This window comes from Rhinatrema bivittatum, chromosome 1, assembly GCF_901001135.1.
Source record: "Rhinatrema bivittatum chromosome 1, aRhiBiv1.1, whole genome shotgun sequence".
In the NCBI taxonomy this organism is placed as follows: domain Eukaryota; kingdom Metazoa; phylum Chordata; class Amphibia; order Gymnophiona; family Rhinatrematidae; genus Rhinatrema; species Rhinatrema bivittatum.
Window position 1 is genome coordinate 60,245,235 of NC_042615.1, and position 17,002 is coordinate 60,262,236.

The window sequence follows — 17,002 nt, forward strand, 5'->3', positions numbered from 1 at the left end:
AATCTTCTGCGTGGCTGGTTTCATAATTATTCATTGATATCTCTCATACAGCTTGCTCCAGGCCAGATCCCATTAGCTTGTAGGGGCTATTTGATAATACACTCGAGCAGGAAGGCATGGTCTTACTTATGTTCCAAGTTGGGGATCCCTCGGGGTCCCCTCCCTTTTGTTATGACCTTATGTGATAATCCTAACTTTCCCCCGGGCATTGGGCATACGGTTTTCCATGGTTGGGCGCAAAAAGGACTGGTATGGATGTCGCACTTGTTTTCGACATCTGATTCGGTGATGTATAGTTTTTCTGAGATTCAGAGCAGATATTGTATTCCCAAAGAAGAATTCTATGCTTACCTTCAGGCCCGGCATTATGCCCGGCAGGAAAACTGGCCTTTGGTTCCTGCTGGTTCTAGGGTAAGTTTGGAAGCGATACTGTGTACGAGGCCACAACTCAAATATTCTTGTTCTACATTCTCTACTTTATTACAGGCCTATGGGAAATCTAATGCCTATGCTATCATTATGCAGAAATGGGCCAGGTACCCCATCATATCACTAACGGACACACAAATTAAACGATACTTTTTCCAAGGAAAAAAAATTACAGAAAATGCCACTCTGCGAGAACTTCATTTTAAATTTATCTGGCAATTATACTGCTCTAATTCACTAGCTCATAAGATGGGGATTGTCACCTCTCCTCTTTGTTTGAAGTGTACCAGCGTGGAGGGACACTATTTTCATGGTTTTTGGGAATGTAGTAAGATTTACCAGTTGTGGCGGGGGGTTCAGCAGCATTGTTCTTGGCTCTGCAATTGTGTACTTCCTATGGATCCAATGCTGTGGCTGTTTGGTATGTTTAACAATGTACCGGCCATACTCACTGCCTCACAAAAACTATTTATCAGTAAAGCTGGTATTATTGCCAAGCAGGTCATAGTTCACAACTGGATATCTTCGGAAACTCCCTCTCTCAGCCATTGGCATAGAAAATTGCTTCAGATGGCCACATTTGAACACATGACGGCAAAATCACTAGGTACCTTGAAACAAAGACATGCTAGGGAGGTGTGGTTGTCGTATTTACAACACCAACCGGCACACCTGACTAAACATATTGCCGAGTTAGACTTGACACAGATATAAAAGATGTCCAGGATTGCGGGCTGGAGGGATTTATACCCTTCCCCATTTACTGTCTCACTGCCTTTCTGGGCTTTGGGGGGTGATTTTACATGCTTGTCCACCATTTCCTTTGTTCTTCCTCCAATGCTACCTGCCCTTGCACTATGTTCCTGTGGGATTCTATTAAATGTCTGTGAGATCCCTTAAATGTATTTAAATGTACCTAACTCTTTTCAGTTGTACAGTGTGAATTCAGTCACAGTGGTACTAGACATCAGTGGTTGCCAGTTTTCGGGCTTCGCGGTTCTCGCATCCTTCCAGTTGTTTCTTATACTTTTGTACTTAACTGCCCACAGAGGTGCTTGGAGGTACTTAGCTTTACAAGATTGACCAGATTTTCGAAATCTATTGTTTTCATGTTTCCATGTTTTAATGGGTTGCTGTTCCACTGTTTTACTGTATTCTTGTTTAACTGTGTCATTGATTTACCGATTTATGGGGGTACTGACACTGTACTGCTTCCATGTCTAAGATAAATACAATGTAATGGCAGGGTTGTGAAAGTCTTCTGCAAGAAGAATGAGAGAATTAGAATAGCTGTTAAAGGGTGGGTGGGGGGAGTGAGAGATAGATGGGTTTTGTTGCAGATATAGTTCTGATTATCGCAGACGGGGGGAGGGGGGGCGGGGAAGAAAATAACAAGTTCATCCAAACTGCCTGACATGATTGGTAATTTGGTAAATATCATCAACTGGGGAAGGTTCTGCATATACTTTGGTATGGTATGGATATGTCCATAATTGATCCTCATATGAATGTACGGATAATTTACTGCTGTGTATTGTTAATGATTGTTTGGATGTTCAAAAATGCCAATAAACATATATACTATAAAAAAAAAAAAAAAAAAAAAATTAATTGGGTAATGTCCCTTGAAAAGTCTAGCTACTCCTAGAAATGAATTCCAACATTTTGGCAGGTGGAATGAAAGCGTCTGCTGTCTCGTCCGTACCAAGGGACAGTTCCTAAGGGCAGGTGTTGCAGGAAGTGCAGCCTGGGATAATTATAGCCATCTTGCTGGAAGATGTAAGGGCCTCAACAGAGCTTGCAGATGAATTGGGCCATCTAACTAGAGAAGCCTTTAAAAGCGAGCAGGAGGTCTTAAATTGTGCATGCCACAGAATAGCTAATATGACCTCCACGCTTTGTATTTGAAATGGGTCTGGCTGCAGTATTCGATATTAGTTTTGAAGTGCTGAAAAGCCAAATATAAATCAAATAAACAGAATAAATATAGGTGGCACCTTTTTTTTTTTTTTTGGGACTAACGTAATACATTTGTGGTTAGCTTTTCAGTGCTGTTTTGTGATCCGGTGAAATGAGCCCGCACAACTCTCGAAAGCTAGTTATGAATGTATGGAGTGAGTCCAGTGCAACGCTCATTGCCCACAACTTGTTTGTTGGTCTCTGTTTGTAGGTGTCCCAGGTGCGGGCAACCACGCCCCTTTTTTGTGACACTAAAACTCTTGCACACCACTGGCAGGACCTTTTTCTGTCACAGTAACTATGCTTCCTTTTCCGCTTTTAAAATGGCCCTAAAATATTCTAGCTGTGGGAATCTTATTGCCTAGATGTGCATAAAATTTGGGCTCACAGAAAGGGGCAGATTTTCAAAGCCCTACGCGTTACACTCTGGTGCGGGGACGGGACCGAGGCCTCCAGCACAGCGGCCATTTGCTGCTGTGCCGGGGGATCGCGTGCAGACAGCTGGCCGGCAAGCACAAGTTGGCAGGCATAACATACAAAGGTGAGGGGGGATTTAGGTAAGGCTGGGGGGCGGAAGGAAAGTTTTCTCCGAGGCCGCTCTGATTTCGGAGCGGCCTCGGAGGGAACAGGGGAAAGCCATCGGGGCTCCCCTAGGGCTCGGCGCGCGCAAGGTGCACTAGTGTGCGCCCCCTTGCGTGCACCAATCCCGGATTTTATAATATGCGTGTGACTGTGCATGCATGTTATAAAATCAGGCGTACATTCGTGTGCGCTGGGTAGCGTGCACAAATATAGGCCGCGTGCGTAGGTTTTAAAATCTGCCCCAAAATACTCATCTGCCTTCAGCATTTTTCTTAAATGTGACTGGTTTTTGCACATCTAGCTGTTTGTTCTCTCTTTCGGGCCAATACAGAAAAAAGTGCGGAAGAGCCGGCGAGCACCCGCTCTCCCGACGCGCACGATTTAGTATCGGCCCTCATGCAAATGAGGGTCCGCGGTAAAAAGAGGCGCTAGGGACACTAACGCGTCCCTAGTGCCTCCTTTTTGACAGGAGCGGCGGCTGTCAGCGGGTTTGACAGCTGACGCTCAATTTTACCGGCAGCGGTTCTCAAACCTGCTGACATCCACGGTTCGGAAAACAGACGCCAGCATAATTGAGCGTCTGTCTTCCAACCCGTGGGCTGCCGGCCGATTTAAAACATTTTTTTTAATTTTGGGTTCTCCGATTTAATATCGCTATGATATTAAGTCGGAGGGTGTACAGAAAAGCAGTTTTTTCTGCTTTTCTGTACACTTTCCCGGTGCCGGCAGAAATTAACGCCAGCCTTTGGGCAGGCGTTAATTTCTGAAGTTAAAATGTGCAGCTTGGCTGCACATTTTACTTTCTGTATTGCGCAGGAATAACTAATAGGGCCATCAACATGCATTTGGGATGGTGTACATAAGTTTTGAAGATTGCTGAGGTCTCCCTTGTTCGGGCTATGTACCTGAACATATAGTGCAGAATTTATAGCTGAAGGCTGAGTTTGAATAAACCTTTGGTTGTACAGAATAATAAACCTTACGCGTACTTGGCTCTTTTTTTATTTCTTGGATTTTTAAATGTGAATTACTGCTCCCATTACAAGTTTACTGGCAGAAGAACAGGGATTTTTGACCGTGAGGTGACAAGTGAGAGGGATGAATAGTTATGTCCATAAGCCTAACTAAAAATATGTTGAATTTTATATGCGGGAAAGGAATGTGGGGGTGGAGGGGATTTAATGGAAATATTCTTTTATTTTGACTAGGAAAAGTATTGGTGAAAAAGTGAAGCCTCTTTTTTTTTTTTTTTTTTTTAAAAGGCGTTTTCATTTTCTCCGCCTCCCCCAAGTATTTTTTTTCTTCTGCACGTTTTACTTGTTTGACATGTAATAAACCATTAGTGTGAGGAGCCAGCAGGGCCTCCCCCTTCTTCAGCTGCAAGCTCTGCACTCCTGCTTCATGCACCCCTGGGACAGCTGGCTTTTATTTCCTTTGTCAGGAGGACTGACAGAAGGGGATTCTTACTAGCATTAATAGAAATAAAGGTTAAGTTAGCCTTTGGAGGCTTCTTTCAATATTGACTCCATTATTTTTCTGTTGTGATTTGATAGAAACAACCATTTGGAAATGGAACCTTAGTTTTTGGGTTTTTTTGTTATATCTTTGTTGAGGTCCATATTCAGCTGCTGTGCTAGTTAGCCAGATACACAAAACTGGCTAATGAATATACCTGGCTATCTTAAAGTTAGACGGTTATGTATAAATGCTGTCATGGTTTTGCCTATGTAGCCTCCCCGTGCCACGGTTCTGCCTGCTGTGCAGCCTCCCCACCAGCAGAGGGCTTTAGCAAGCCCCGCTCTCAGCAGCACAAGTTACCTCCTTGCTGATCACCTGATGCCTCAACCGCAGGCCTACTTAACCCAGTCCATCCAGTACCTTGGTGCCTCTTCATTGAGTCACCTCAGCTACTTGACCTAGCCACATTCTTCTCGTTATTCTGCCTTCCCTTATTTATTTATTTATTTATTTTATTTAGAGGTTTCTTATATACCGAGGCACGTTTGCAAAACATCACCTCGGTTCACAATGTAACATAAATTAGCAACAGGCTTTACAATAATAACATTAACAGGTAGGGATTAACAAGGGCAGGGGAGAATAATACGAGAAATATATACAAATGTACAAGTTGATATTAACAAGTAGGTTAAATAAGCAATAAGGATGATAGGGGGGGAAGAAGAGGAGGAGGGAACCTAGAGTAAAGAAGGGGGGGAAGGAGAGGGTAGGGGTGTAGAGTGGGCGAGGGTCAGAAGGGTGGGGAGAGGGTCAGATGGGGTAGGGAGAGAAAAAAGAAGGTGAGAGGGTCAAATGAGCGGTCGGTTGGTGGTCAAATGGACGGTCATGTCGAATCTATGTGGGGAGTCAGTTTATTAGTCAGGATACGCTAGTTTGAATAGCCATGTTTTAAGATTGTGCTTAAATGTTTTGTGGCAAGGTTCCTGGCGTAGTTGGGAAGGCATTTTATTCCAGTGGGAGGTTCCTGATATGATAAAGGATCGCTCTCTAAAGGTGATATGTTTCAAGCACTTAGGAGAGGGTATTTGGAGTTTGGCTAGGTGATGTGTTCTTGTGGGTCTTGTCGGAGTGTGAAGCAGGAGATGTTCTGGGAACCATTGCATGTCCTGATTATGAATTGCTTTGTGTATTAGCGTGAGTACTTTATATATTATCCTGGAGGTTACAGGGAGCCAATGTAAAGATTGAAGGACTGGTGTGATGTGGTCATGTGGTCATGTGGCCCACCCTGGCCTCCGTCTTGCCTTGTGGCCTTTCTAGGCCTCTTACCTTGCCTTACGGCCTACCCAGGCCTCCTGCCTTGGCTCCCTGTCAAGCTCTGTGGCCTCCAGTCTCATGTTCTGTTAGGCCTTCTTGTTCCCTGTCGCCTGTCTAGTCCAGACCTTGTTCAGTTTTGCCCTGCCCAGTCTCTTATATGCCCAGGCCTTGCCCTTCCTCTGGTCCTGGTCTAGCCGTCAACTTCAGCCTTGTCCCCAACGCACTCTGTACTCAGTCTCGGCTCACAGCCAGTGCCTGCCTCCCGCTTCCAGCCTGTGCCTAACCCCAGCTCCAGCTTGTACACAGCTCCCAGGCTGTGTCTGCTCCAGTCCTGCCCTGCTCCTGCAGGAATGCTCCCTGACTCCAGCTCGCTGTTCCATGACAAATGGCTTTTGAATATGGACGTAAGTGAGTTTTTCTTCACAATAAAATGAGAGGAAAAAAATCCTAGAAGCATTGGACTGCAAGAAAAGAAACAAAAGAATAAGCAAAAAGAGATAAAAGCATAAGTCATATCCATATCCGAATCATATCCTCATTAAATGGGGCATAAAAAGAAGTAAAAACCAGAAAAAGGAAAAATTCTACTCTCAGCCAGCTGGCATAGCAACATTTTATTTGCCCCTATATATATGATCTAACCACCCCTCCCACATTTAGGTTACAAGAGTTTTTTTTAATCAATAATGTCTCTAAATGGGCAGGATCTATAAAAACATATGTATTGCCAAGGTGGTTCATTTACATGGGAACTTAAAAAAAATAATGTTGCTCCCATTAAAACATGGCTTTATCTATAAGAAAACTCTTCTATGTATTTGGGTTTCACTGGATACATCAGTGAACATTATGGCCACAGAAAACAGCATTCTTTATCTTGATCTAACATAAAAGTCACAGTAAATGTGTTACATTTGGCGGCTTGAGGAACGTCCCCAAAAGCTGCCGCACTCACCTAGACGCTGCTGCCAGTACCCAGGTCCCTTCTGTGGCATAGGCCTCCATCCTTCCCTTGCGCTGTGGGATGCTGCCGGAACAGCCAATTCCCATAGGTGCACGTGTGTACCCAACATCTCGATCCTTAAAGGGCCCGCAGCAGGAAAATGCTCAGCGCCCAGGGATGACCACCTCATCTTCAGCCTATGAAAGGGCCCAGCAGCCGTCCCCACCTTGCCTCATCAACAGGTCCTCCTACCTAGTGTAGTGTGTGTTGCTGTTCGTCCAGCCTTGCCTCATCCATCCAGCCTCCCTTCCTCGTCCAGCCTTGCTTTGTCTTTCAGCCTTGCCTCATCCATCCAGCCTCCCTTCCTCGTCTTTCAGCCTTGCCTCATCCATCCAGCCTCCCTTCCTCGTCTTTCCAGCCTTGCCTCATCCATCCAGCCTTGCCTCATCTTTCCAGCCTTGCCACATCCATCCAGCCTCCCTTCCTCATCCAGCCTTGCCTCATCCATCCAGCCTCCCTTCCTCGGCTTTCCAGCCTCCCTTCCTCGGCTTTCAAGCCTTGCCTCATCCATCCAGCCTCCCTTCCTCGGCTTTCAAGTCTTGCCTCTTCTTTCCAGCCTGTCCCGCCTCATCCTTGTCTTCACTTGGATTGATCACTGTAATTGACCCCCCCCCCTTGCCTGGATACTGACTACTCTGGATTGCTGTTTGCCACTGACCCCTTGCCTGGACATTGACCTTGTTTGCTTGCTGTCTGCCTCTGACTCTTGCCTGGCCCTAGACGACCATCTACCCCATTCTCTGAAAGACTCTCACCTAAGTCCTGCCGGCCCCTGGAATCCAAGGGCTCAACCTGCAGGGAAAAGTGGCTGGTGAAGGTGAAGCTCTAGGCCAGTCTCCCACCAGAGAATCTCTGACAGCTGTCGATGAGAGCCTCACTCTATAGGCTGCGTCAACCTCACCACAGCAGCAAGGGCCCTCCTAACTTACACGGCGTTGCTTTAGATGCAATGTCATCTATAGAATCTTGAAGGAAAACAGTAACATTAGCACTACTGAAAGATGTCAAGAGAGCCATTTTATTCTCATCTCTGATTTCCTTACTGGAAAGAGGAAAATAGCAACATCTTGATAATATTATAACCTTATCAGGAAAAACTTGTAAACTTTCCTTTAAATATTTCTAAAGGAATTCATCAGGAGATATTAAACTGGTTTAAGGGAAATTAAGTATCTGTAAATTTTTTGCTCTAAGGTTATTTTCAAAGATTTCCATTTTACTAAAGATAACCAAACAAACATTTAAAAATCAAGGATGACTGCACACCGTGTTTGATTATAGATTGCGTTTGTTTTCCAAGATCTTTTACTCTAGTGTCTAAGTCCAGCAATTTAGCCGCTGCTTCTGAGAAAAAGGAACACAACTGGTCCACGGTATTAACAAGAGAAGATTCTGTCTGGGTGACTACTTTTCATATGTCCTTAAGTGTGATCAAATCGGGTTCAGATAAATTTTCCCAGTTCCTGCCTCTTTGTGGCCAGTCGAGGCCTGGGAACACCTATTTCAGTGTTAAAAACCTCAGGGTGAGACCGGAGTGCTGAGCCCTCGGAATAGGCCCGGAACATCGCTACCCACAGAGGCCTGACGTGAGTGGGAGGAGCCATACGCGCCATAAGAACGGCACGGTAGCGAGCCAGAAGCGGTGAGACTGGAGTGCTGAGCCCTCGGAATAGGCCCGGAACATCGCTACCCACAGAGGCCTGACGTGAGTGGGAGGAGCCATACGCACCATAAGAACGGCGCGGTAGCGGCACTCCACTGCCGCTGGCGCGCCGCCAAAGTCGTGCGTGCCTAAGGGGTGCGCACGGCTTGGTCCGGCTTAGTCCGGACTAGGCCGGACTAAAGGAGGAAGTTCTACACACCGGACTCCAATTACTGAGATTCTGGACAAGAGAAGGTACAGAAAGAGTTTGAACTCTTGAGCTTTTAATTTGTTTTCTAAATTTTTCAATTTCGAGCTATGCCAGCTAAAAGGAAAGGGAAGGTAAGGGTTTTTCCTTCAGAACCCTTACCCCCACTCCTTCAGCTTGAGATCGACCGTTTTATGACTCAACTAGAAAAAGAGGGACCCATTGAATCCGTTGGAAGCCTCTTAGAGGGAGAACAAGAGGCTTCCCAGGATGAGGCTTCCCTCAGTCCTGATCACCGTCCGCCTCCAGTCCAACGTGGAGCAGATGGAGACACAGCAGTTTCGCCCACCAAAGTGGTGGAGCGAAAGACAGCTTTTGAAGGAGCATGCTCCGTGCTGATTTCGGGGGAGAGAGGAACAGAGGAGAGAACCTCCGAAGAGGCTCCCTCATTGGAGGAGGTTTCAGCATTCGCTGTAGGACAACAACAGGAAACCCCCCACCCCGAATTGCCTGTGGATTTGCGGTCATCAATAACTAGGCCAGAGACGGTCACATTGGGAGCTATATGGGACTTGGTGAGTGGCTTAAGTGCTACTGTGAATAGACTAGAAGGAAAAATCGACTCTGTTTCCTCTAACTTACAACAACAATTTCAGGGTATGCAGTGACAAGTAAATGAAGTTGCTATTAGAGTGGAAGAGGCTGAGAAAAATATAAAATCTGTGCAATCCTTGAATAATATAATGATAAAAGATCAATCAGCCTGTTCTAGGCGTTTGGAAACGATAGAGAATAGTATCAGACAACTGAATGTAAGGATTGTAAACTTTCCTAGAATTGCTGGTGAAATTTCATTTGTCTCTTTAAAAAGATTTTTTATGTATAACAATGTCTGATATAAGTAAATTAATGAAAGTATATTTTCAGAAATTTCCACATTTCCACATTTCCACATTTCAACATTATTAGTTAATGTTTCATGATATTTTCTTTATGTGTTTAACTATGTAGAAATATAAAGTTACATTTCAATGATTCAATTGAATATAAATTTACTAATATATTATGCAGAAAAAATTATAAAAAAAAAATTAAAAAAAAACAACCCTCAGTTGCCCACCCAGTTTGGACCCAAGCCCACTCAACTGGAAGAGGCCTGTTAGAGCAATGCAGTCAGGGGATCCCATCCTGGAAAGCAAGGCTGCGGGCTGCAGACTGGTTAGGCTCCGCTGGTGGCCCGTGGCCTCTCTTGCTGCCATCTGCACACTGATCTTCCTGCTTGAGGGGGGAGGGAGCAGAAGCTGTGCATGCCCCCACACAGCTTCCGATCCCTCCCCTCTCCCCCAAGCAGGAAGTTCGGAGGGGCCCTATGGCCTGAAGATAGCAGGAGTGGTGGAGCTCATCTCCCCACAGCCCAATGATAACAGGACACCATGTTGTGTGTGAGCTTGTATGTGTGAATGAGTGAGATCCTTTGTGTCTGAGAGCCTGTTTGTGTGTGCATGTGTGGTCTGTGTGAGATCCTGTGTGTTGTGAGTGCGTGAGAATGGGAGCTTGAATGTGTGTTGTGAGTGAGTGTGTGAGAATGGGAGCTTGAATGTGTGTTGTGAGTGAGTGCGTGAGAATGGGAGCTTGAATGTGTGTTGTGGGTGGGTGACAATGGGACGTGTGTGGGTGAGAATGGGAGCCTGAGTGTGAGTCTGTGTGTGCATAAGAATGGGAGCTGGGGGGGGGGGTCGGGGGTAAGAGAAGTGAGAGCTTATATGTGTGTGTGTGTGTGTATGTAATGATAGAGCATGTAAGCATGCGGAGTGAGAGCTTGTATGTGTGTGTAGAGAATGTGAGCTTGGGTGGGAGGGAGAGCATATGAGATTGCGAGCTTGTGTGTGTGAGGGATGAAGATAAGACAGTAGGAGAAGAGAGACACTGAAAAGGAATTAGGAAATGAGCGACAAGGGAAAAAGAGACCAGGACCAACTGATTAGAAAAATACAAAGATCAGACAATAAAGGTAAAAAAAACCCAATTATTTTGGAAATGTGCATTTCTTATATTTTTGGGTATTGCTCTTTCTTCAGTATTCCACTGTCAGAGTCTAGTTTCTCAGGCTTTCTATTTTGGTTTTGTCTGCATGTTTCTGTTTCTAATATGTAGTCTCGTATTTCTATATTAGGTAAAGATTGGTCTCTGTTTTGCCTGTGTGTATGTGACTGAAGTGCACTATTTCTGCTAGTGTGTAGTTTCTTTGTAACAGTCCAGCTTGTTCTGTTCTTCCTGTAGGTGATGTATTAATGTTCTAGGGCCTGGTGTAGTATTTGCATTGCTGCTTTTTCATAAGGTTGCTGTTATTTGAGTCCTGAGTGTCAGTGCTGTGACTGTATGGCAAGGTTCTAGATGTCTTTCTTTGCAGAAGTTTGTTACTTCACAAAATAGGAGTGGAGGGATATTTTTTTGCTGAGGTGACACCAGAATTTGAATATTTTTTTTCATATAGGTTTTAATGTGAATTGTCCTAGCTCTGCTCTGCACCTGTTTTGATGATTAATGATATTTTATTGTAGTTATGATGATTTCTGGCTTTCTACAAAGAGGATTCATGAAAGAATACATTAGTTTTAGTTTTATTACATGATTGATTGGATCTGATTTTTTTTTTTTTTTTTGCTTTTTACACAATATACTTGTGTATTTTTAAACTGCAATAAATATAAAATAAAGTAATACAGATTAATAAGGAATTTTTAGTGCTGGTAACTGAAATAATTGAGGTAAAATGTGTTAAAGTTTCACACATGATGCATAATGGCTGTTGCAAACTACTTAGAAAGCCATTGTAGGGTGCAGTATATGGCATTATTTATCAACAAGAATACAACTAATAGGTCTCAGATCTGCACATCTACAGCCCGCTCATGTTAAACTTGTGCCCACCCAAAAAAATCAATTCTGGCTACACCACTGCTTTGGCGTGCAGCTTCGGCACGCCATCTGCAGTGTGCTGTTGTCCATCCACTTTTAAGGGCTCCTCGCTGCCTCATGGGTCAAGGAATTGGGCTGTCCAGCATGCCTACTTGATGGAGTCTGGCATGGGAGTCAACTGAGTGTGGAGATGAAAAGCTCCAGAACCTTCATTTTTTTTATTCCCAGTCATCCCACTTTTCTTTCTCATATATGCACTCTTAATTTTGTGGCGGGCAGGCCTCCTTCCCATTAGTGGAAAGTCACACCTGTGCATAATTTCTCTTTTCCTCTTTCAAAGGCTATTGGAGCTGTTTTGTTTGCTGAGTTTTAGATAGAAGTCCAATAAAAGTTTGGTTTAATTGCTTGGAAATTTTCAGTCCTTTGCTGGATTAAAAAAAATAATAATAATAAAAGGGAATAGAGAAATGCAGACAGCAGTACAGCAGGGTTATATGTATGCACTTGGTAGAGAGAGCTCCTAGCGCTCACGGAATAAGTATGATGTCTGAAAGACTGCTAGAGGAGGTGAAACAGAAAGAGATATGTAGTGTGCACTTTGTTTCAGGGACATAGTAGAGCAAGTCTCATCTCCATTCTGGGAGCCTATTTGCTGGGATTAGCAAGGACATTTGGAAAGAGAACATCACCTTTCAGTGTCAGCGTTCCTGTAGCTGGGATCTGCCCTTCAGGTGATGTTATCCTCTTGCACCAAGTATGCATGTTCATGGCTGTGTGTCCAGAAAATTTGAGATACTTTAGGTTTGGGATACATAGATACATATATATAGAAACATAGAAATGACGGCAGAAAAAGGCCAAATGGCCCATCCAGTCTGCCCAGCAAGCTCCGACACTTATTTTCCCATACTTATTTGTTTCAGTGACCACCAAGTTCAGGGCCCTTGTTGGTAATTGTTTGATCTGAATTTCCTGCCACCCCCTGCCGTTGATGCAGAGTGTAATGTTGGAGTTGCATCAAAGGTGAATTGTAAGGCTTAATGGTTAAGGGTAATAACGGACGCATCAAGCAAGTTAACCTGATGCTTGTTTATCCTGACTACACAGCTCAATGCCTTGTTGGATGTTGTCTGAATGTAAATCCTCTTTTCCACATTTCCCCGTTCCATTGAAGCAGAGGGGAACGCTGTATATGTATTCAATATGAAGTATCAGGCTTAATTGGTTTATGGTAGTAACTGCCACAATAAGCAAGCTACCCCCATGCTTATTTGTTTACCCAGCCTGTGTAGTTCAGTCCTTGTTGGTTGTTGTCTGAATGCAAATCCTCTTTTCCACATTTCCCCTTGCCTTTGATCATTAGGAACATAGCTAGGTGGCTGGCGTCTTGGTATGCCTGCCTGGTGTGAAGGTAATGTACCTCATGCATCACCTAGATTGGATTTTAGAGAGTACTGGAGAGGAGCTAACTATCTTGGTTCATGAGGGTACCAGTGGCATAGGAAGGAGGTTTTGGAGGATAAATTTAGGATTTTAGGTGATAAACGTAATCCAGCAATCTCCAGGCTGCATTCCCGAAAGATTCCAATTTCTACATGCAGGACCCCAGGGACAGGCTGAGCACCAGAGTCTCAATGTGTGTCTGAGACCTTGGTGCAGGGTGGATGGCTTTAGATTCATTAGGAACTGGGGAACTTTTTTGAAAAGCAGAGCACCTGTTCTGGTGACTGGGCTGCACCTTAACCAAAATGGAACCCAGCTGCTGGTGCTAGCAATTAGAAAGGAGATAAAGCAGCTTTTAAATGAGGTCATCAGGGAAAGCCAAGAGTTGATTCCACTAAGGGTACCATTTAAAAAGGGAAATTAGATTGTCCGGATAGTGAGGATGTGGAAGGCATCTAAGCATAGCTGGGTTTAAGAGAGATTTGATCAGGTTCCCAGAGGAAAAGTCCATAAATCATTAACAAGGTGGACCTCGGAGAAACCCACTACTTATCCCAGGGAGGGAGCAACAAGGAACTGGATTTACTCTTTGGGATCTGCCGGGTACTTTGTAGTGACTTGGACTGGCCACGGTCAGAGACAGGATGCTGGGCTGGATGGACCTTTTTGTTTGATCCAGCCTGGCACATTTTATCTTCTTATGTTAAGTCCTCTTCTGGGAGTTCTGAAGTGTCTGATCATTTTAACTTCGAGTCTTATTTTTCTGAATTAATATTTTAGTATGCTGCTCATAAGACTACATAAGCTCATGGATTCATTGGTCTGGGTTCCAAAAAAATGTTCCTCCATGGAGGTATTACTTGCTCTTCTTTGCGATGCGTGCGTTTACTCTTGTCGTTAACTTCTGACCTGTTTCGCCATCGTAGCCTTCCTGTCAGCATTTTCTGCATTGAATAATATATATATGCCCCAGTGTTTCTCAACTGTCAAGCCAAGGACCGGTACTTGTCCCTGGTAGCTCTTTTGCCGGTCTGTGGAGCAACTGCGAATGCAGGAGGGAGAGGAGGCGGCAAGGGCTGAACCAGGAGATTAAACACTGGCCTGGGGGAGGGTGTATATTCTCTCCCTGCTCATTAATTTTCTGGGGACACTCCTTCCCCCACCCCAACCCCTGGTCCTGTAATTTCAGGAAGGTAGGACCCCCTTATGCTGACATTTTTTTTCCATGTGGGTAACTGTGGGGGTCCTAGGATATCTACTGGCACAATTGGCAGCCTGGTATAGTGCAGGCATTTTTTTTCATGTGGGTAGCTGTGGGGGTCCTAGGATATCTACTGGCACAATTGGCAGCCTGGTATAGTGCAGGCATTTTTTTTTTTCATTTTCTTCTTAACATTATGCACCTTAAAGTGACGCGTGGATTGTTTCAGATCCTAAAGGGGTTTTCTTTCTTTGTTCCTTTGGTAATCCGCCCTGTTCGTCTTCCATCCTCTTGTTCTGATGCTTGAGCGGCGAGTGCTCCCCTCTGTCTCTGCTCCGGGGCCAAGCACGGTGGTATCTGTGACAGCTTCTGGTGGCGCTGCCACCGCCGCCCCGCCCTTCACCCACCCCCCCCTGCTGGGCCCTAAAACAGCTGATTGCTGCTTTTCTGAAGAAACCAACAAATCCCCTGCCTGCCGTCTACTGCATCCCTATCCCACAATGCCTTGCACAGTTTGCTGCAGTCTTTCAGCACAGACTCAGTGAGAAAAAGAGAAAAAAAAATGCTCTAAATAAAGATTGATTGCTTTGAATCCTTTCTGGGTCTCCCACCAGGCAGTGACCCAGAATTAATTTATTTATTTTGGATGACGACTCCACTGGGCCTCATCTTCTCCCTGCCCTCATTTATTTTTATTTCGCCCTCACCTCTCACTTTACCTGGAGTGGAGGAGCATCATCCCTAGGACTTAGAGCAGCGAAACGTGCTGCGTTTGTGCATGGAGGGCTGCGTTGCATTCCGCGTTATTTCCACCTCTGCTTTTTGTGTGATGCCTCGGAGCTGAACTTCATACCAGAACTATGTCACATTCTTCTGGCTTTCTGGGGGAGCTGCAGCCATATTCCCGAGTGGACTTGAGACCTGTGGTGCGCTGATTAATGTTTCTGTGAAGATGGGTAGGTCTGGGATGTCTGGGGTGGGGGAGGCGGATTTATTTATTTATTACAGATTGCACTTGGTGCTGATGTGTACTGGCTGGCGTTCTGCTGGTTTGCTCGGTCTGTTACCATGTGCCAGACCTGAGGACACCACAAGCGCAGGGGATGCAGAATCATTTGTAGCGTTTTAGGGAAAACCTCCCCCCTACCAACATGGCTCTGTGTGTTAGATTTGCATTCATCCAAATCATGGAGATGAATTTTTATTTCTTTATTTATTTTACTATAGGCTTTCAAAGCTCTGTTTAAAAAGCAGTAGGTTGTTTTTTTTTTAAGCCAAGAACTTGCTGCTGGCTGTTTACAAGGAGGCAGGCGAACGGAGCATCAGAGCATGCATGGGTTTACTGAATTCTTCCTTTTTCCGTTCCCTTTCTGTGTAGCTGAATGTGAGCCACCCGCCCCTACTGTCCATCCTGAGGCCTGGCTGGCCGTTCATTGCTGTAGTCACCATAGGATTGCCCATTTGTTCATTCATAATACGTGAACAGACCAGCCTGGCTTCTGTAAGCCGCTGACGATGCCACAAAAAACATGAAGGCACCATTTTTTTTCTTGTTCTTCCCCGTTCTTTTTTTTTTTTTACTATTTTCCCCACCCCAATCCACCCCCTGGTACCGCCAGTTTTCAGTTTCAGATGTGACTGGGCGAAGTTCTGCCAGGAACCACATGTTAGGAAAATGCATGGCAGTGCACGTAATGTTGCTCTGTGTGAATCCAGGCACAATTGTTGGATGTCCTGATTTTTTTTTTTTTCGGGTTGGTATTACAGTATGTAAAAAGTGGTGCTTTCTTTTTTATGTTTTGAAACAAAATGAGTTTAAGGAACAGTAGAGAAGAAAGATGGTGTGTATAATGCTAGAGAAAAAGGGATATAAAGGCCATTTGTGTTTAAACCCACCTAAAGTGAATGTATGACTTTAATGAGCCAATAAGCACCTTTAATCCTTTGATTTTGTACTAGAATTTCATGAATGTTGCCTTGACTGCATACTGTGAGATTGATGCATAGGTTATGCAACAAGGAAATGGAGAGCACATCTTTGCCTGTAATACGAGACTCACCAGATCCTGTCCTCTAGCTCAGCTGCTTCGGAGTTTTAGTTGCTCGTATTTCTTTGTTCGAGACCTACGTTCCCAGGGTAGGGCAGCGTCTGCCTGATGTAAATGGCAGAATCCTTTCCTTGGCATGATTTAAAAAGAAACAGGTGTTTGTATTCATACACAGCCCTGGATACCTGCTTCGAAGGAAACCATTGATGAGCCCCAGTAACCTAGGCACTCACAGTGGATTCATACTTTGAAAGAAATTGTATCAAATTAAGAAGCTGTAGATTCAGTACTGAGCATTGTGGGGGGGAAAAAGGCTCCCACCGTTAAATGTTAGTAATATTTACTGTAAACTCTTGCGGTGACTTTCTGTTCGCTTAAATTCACAGAAATTAAGATCAGACGACAAGCTGCAGGTGATACCTTTTATGTCAGACTAACTTTAATCCATTATGGCTGAGTTTCCAGAGCTCCTCTCACTGGCTTCGTTCCCTTGAGGGCAAAATGAGTTGAGGATTTCGTTGCCTGCGTGTAGTGGTAAATTATGGGCTGAATTTACAGCACTGGTTCGTTTTAACATTTGTAAATAGACTGAGTGAAAGGATTGAGAGAAGGCAGGAAGGGCATCGGACCTGAGCTTGGATGAGCTTCGGCACACGTCTGTTTGCTTTAATATACAAGAGGGGGAGGCTGCTACAATTTGCATGGAAAAGGATTGGTTTGTAATGTCTTCCCCCCCCCCCCCCCCCAAGTTCCTATTCATTTTGAGGATAAATTTTATTTGTTTATTAAT

The 17,002-nt window shown here is 44.6% G+C and overlaps 1 protein-coding gene across 6 annotated transcripts in view; it reads left to right on the forward strand.

The window, feature by feature from the left end:
• TRIM2 (tripartite motif containing 2) overlaps positions 1–17,002 on the forward strand; it is a 231,841-nt gene that overhangs the window by 103,199 nt on the left and 111,640 nt on the right. Inside the window, exon 1 of one of the 6 annotated variants that reach the window (XM_029609531.1) lies at positions 14,777–15,120. The exons of 4 other annotated variants lie outside the window; for them this stretch is intronic. The gene's annotated coding sequence lies outside the window, so the exon portion shown is untranslated. Of the gene's footprint in view, positions 1–14,776; positions 15,121–16,698; positions 16,747–17,002 lie in introns of those variants that run through there. One more of the 6 variants, XM_029609618.1, reaches the window with a different exon arrangement.